The sequence below is a fragment of the Natrix helvetica genome, assembly GCF_964273705.1.
Source record: "Natrix helvetica genome assembly, chromosome: 1".
NCBI lineage: Eukaryota > Metazoa > Chordata > Lepidosauria > Squamata > Natricidae > Natrix > Natrix helvetica.
Window position 1 is genome coordinate 195,181,295 of NC_138548.1, and position 4,147 is coordinate 195,185,441.

The window sequence follows — 4,147 nt, forward strand, 5'->3', positions numbered from 1 at the left end:
GTTAGGTGTATGCATTTGTGGGAGGAAATGATCATTATACCCAACAGTTGGCTTATAACCACACTATACTTGCACAAAGCCCAGAAATGACTATTTGTTTTGATGCTTGTAACCCTTAATTTTCTGGCTAAAATTAATACTCAAATGAGTATTTTGCTATTTACCAAAATAGATTGGCTCTAGATTACCTTCTAGAAGAAGGAGGAGTCTGTGGAAAATGTAATCTAACCAATTGCTATATCCAGATAGATGATAACGGAAAAGCAATTGAAGAAATCACAGACCATATGAGGAAGCTTGCCCACATTCCTGTTCAAACCTGGGATGGAATCTTAGACACCTCCAGATGGTTTGAGGAAATGTTTGGAGTTTGGAAGAGAATTTTATTCCTCATAGCTCTGGCTTTTCGAGGATTGATGATATTACTTTGTGTGATACCTGTAATAAGATCAGTGGTTACTAGCACAATTTCTGGAATAACAGTTGTGGCTTTGGGAAGACAGGACAAGCCTGCCAAAGTTCTTACTTTGACACCAGTACCCAAGCAATATTCACCATTGGTCAAGCAATAGAAAGCATCCTATTGCCTTAAAAAAGGGAGCAATGAAAGGATCCCTGAAGGATTAGAGCATACACAGAGTGTAACCAAATTCAGCGTTTGTTAAATTGCTGTTGGGAGAAGCTCCATTGTAACCTAACCTGCCAACTGCATAGATAAAACCTCTAGGCGAATTGCCAAGTAGCTAAAGTAACTTGTGCAATGCAAAAAGGTGCATTCTGCCAATAACACCTTGCTTATAGCTTAAAATGTGTGTTCTCAGCAATAGCATTCCCTAACAAAGCTCTGCTTTATATGCCAGAAAATGTATTTCTTTCTCCGTCTAAGGTCGATTGTTTTCAGAGCGCTGAGAAAAATTATGAGGATTGCATAACATGAAATAATGTTTCTAACACTGTGATGATCTGTGCAAGCTGTATAAGACTATAAGAAGTTTGACAAAAAGGTTTTTTTACATGGTGATGTGCATGCCTGTTTTCTCTCTCTGCCTGTTCTGTTAAGGTGGGAGACAAAAATGCCGTCAAGTCTTTTTGCTTTCTGCAGAAAATAAAAACTGATTATCAGTAGCCTTATGTTCATGGTTTCATTGGAATTAGCAGATTCTGAGCTGAATTCAAAAAAAGGAAGGAAGGAAGGAAGGACTGTTGTAGACCCTGCAGCTGAGTGGAGTTCCAGAGACCAGGGAGAGCCCTTGTCAAGCAGCATGCAAAAATGATAGGATACACAGGCTTCTGTGGCTTTACTGCCCAAGCGTTGTTTAACAACAAAATATATTTTATTTGAGTTATGTCCACTGCCCTGCTATGCATATTGGTCCCCCATCCCCATTAGAGCACTTTGCATGAGCCCTGAAACACATGGGCTGGTCAGGGGATCTACAAACCTACATTGCTCTGTACCTCACCTCCCAGGTGCCTGAATGTGCTGCGGTTCAATGGGAAGGCAGAGGCCCACCTGCAGATTGGGTTGTGGACAGTTGTCCATGCCAAGAATTGGCCAAGGATAAGTGTCCTGGGTAAATCATTTGTGGCCACACAGTGGGACTAGGAGAGGATGTGAGATCAGTGGCAGTTGCCACCTTAAGCTTGCTTGTGCTTCACTATGTAGTGACAGACTGCCATGAACTGTGGGGAGAGTGGAATAAAGGGGGAATGCTTCAGGAAATGAAAGTAAGTACTGTATCTCTTCAAGACACTGCCTCAAGGTCACCCAGCTGGAAGGAGGAGGAGGCTCCAAACTATGCTTGGACTAACCATTAGGAAAACATCTTGCCTGAACTAGATTGGTTACACTGGAAGAAGCAATAAGAGACAGTTTATGGAGGGAAAAGTGGAATTTAGGACTGTGATGGCGAACCTATGCATGTGCCAGCCAGCTGATTTTTGACCTTCCAGAGGGCTGGGGGAGGCTGTTTTCACTCTTCCCAGACTTCAGGAAAGCCTGGGATTGGTGAAAAATGGGCCAAACAGGCCTACCAGAAGTTTAGAAACAATCCGTTTCTGGAGGCAAAAACAACCTCCCCTAGCCCCCCCGGAGGCCTTCCAGAAGCCAGAAATTGATTGTTTCTGAACTTCTGGTATGCCCAATTGGGCCATGTTTCCCCCCCCCCCCCAGGCTCCAGAGGTTTTCCTGGAGCCTGGAGAGGGCAAAAACTGCCTCCCCTGGCTCCCGGAGGAAATACCGAGCTCTTCTTGGAGGCAAGCAGTGTGATGCACATGGGGGAGAGCATGGGGAGGGTTGTGTGTGCATGCAAATGTGGGGGGCTTGCTTTGCATTATGGGTGCCAGCCCACATGTGTGCTATTGCGCACTCGCACTCGCATTTTTGGCACCCAACAACAAAAAGGTTAGCCATCATTGTACTAGAGGCACACATGCCACCTTTCGATTGCCTATCATTGTCAAGCATCCATTGCTAACGACAAAGATATCAAAATGTGCCTTGTGATATCATGACAAAAGCTCTACCCTTTTGTATTTCTGTTCAATATTGTAGAACATAGTAAGAGCAGGAGTTTACATCATTACATATTGGTGCATTTACTTCCATAACACCGCAGCAGTGTCACAGGCACATTTAATTTAATTTAATTTAATTTCAAGATTTATAGACCACCCCCTCTCCCCGAAGGGACTCGGGGCAGTGTACAGGCGTCTCATTAAAAACAAATACAAAAAGTAAATACCCTATACCAGCGATGGCGAACCTTTTTTGGCTCGCGTGCCATAAGGGGGGGGAGTGCAGGGGGGTCGTGTGCAGGCGTGCCGCACCCATAATGCAATGCACGACACCCCCCCCAGAGTGCATGCACGCACTACAGGCGCAACCCCCCCATTTTTGCATGCTTTTTTCGCCCTCCCCAGGCTCCAGAGTCTTTATAGGAGCCTGGGGAGGGCAAGAACAGCCTCCCCCGCCCGCCCGGAAGCCCTCCCGAGGCTTTAGGGACCTTCAGGAGGCTTCCCTGAAGCCTCAAAGCACTCAAAACAACCCTCCGAGCAAACCGGAAGTCACTTCCGGTTTGGTCAGAGGGTCGTTTTAAGCGCTCCGAAGGCTTCAGGGACCTTTAAGAAGGTTCCCTGAAGACTCCGGAGCAGTCAAAACGACCCTCTGAGCAAACAGGAAGTTTGTTCCCAAACTTCCGGTTTGCCCGTAAGGCCGTTTTTTTGCGCTCCGGAGGCTTCAGGGAAGCTCAGGCTCCTATAAAGCCTCTGGAGCCTGGGGAGGGCGAAAAATGGCTTTTAAAAAGGGCGAACTCAGCTGGCCAGTGCGTGCCCTGACAAATGGCTCCGCGTGCCACCTGTGGCACGCGTGCCATAGGTTCGCCATCACTGCCCTATACCCTTAAAAGTGAATTAAACCTAAACACAACTGTACAGAATAATAAAAGTTAAAACCAACTAAAAAACGTACCCCTAAAAATTTAAAAATGCAGACGTGAGGGACTAAAATTGGGATTAGGCCAGGCCGGCTAAATTGAACAGGTGGGTTTTAAGCTTCTTACGGAAGGAGCGGAGGTCGGTAGTAGTTCTGATATCCGGGGGGAGGTCATTCCAGAGGGTCGGGCCCATCACAGAGAAGGCCCTACTCCTGGGCGTTGCCCGCTGGCATTGCCTAGTGGACGGCACCCGGAGGAGTCCCTCTCTGTGAGAGCGAATCGGTCGAAGGGATGTATGGGGCAGGATACGATCCCGCAAATAACTAGACAGTAATTGCTGCAAAAGGGGCCCAAACCAAGTACTGAGTACATATGCATGCTTATACTTTTCAGAGATCCAATATTGTTCTATGTACAATCCTTGTTTTATTGATTGCATGTAATATTCTAATTTTCGGAGATAGTGGATTTGGGGTTTTCATGAGCTGTAAGCCATAATCATCACAATTATGACAAATCACGGCTTGAACTATCTTGCTTTGCATGTAATGAGTCTTATCTCATATATTAGTTTCACCTTTTAAGTTGCATTACTGAAATAAATGAACTTTTGCACGATATTCTAATTTTTCGAGTTTTACCTGTAGAAGGAAAGCATTTGTTCTTTTGTTTTTGAAGGTATCCCATCACAAGAAATGTAAACTGATTTGATA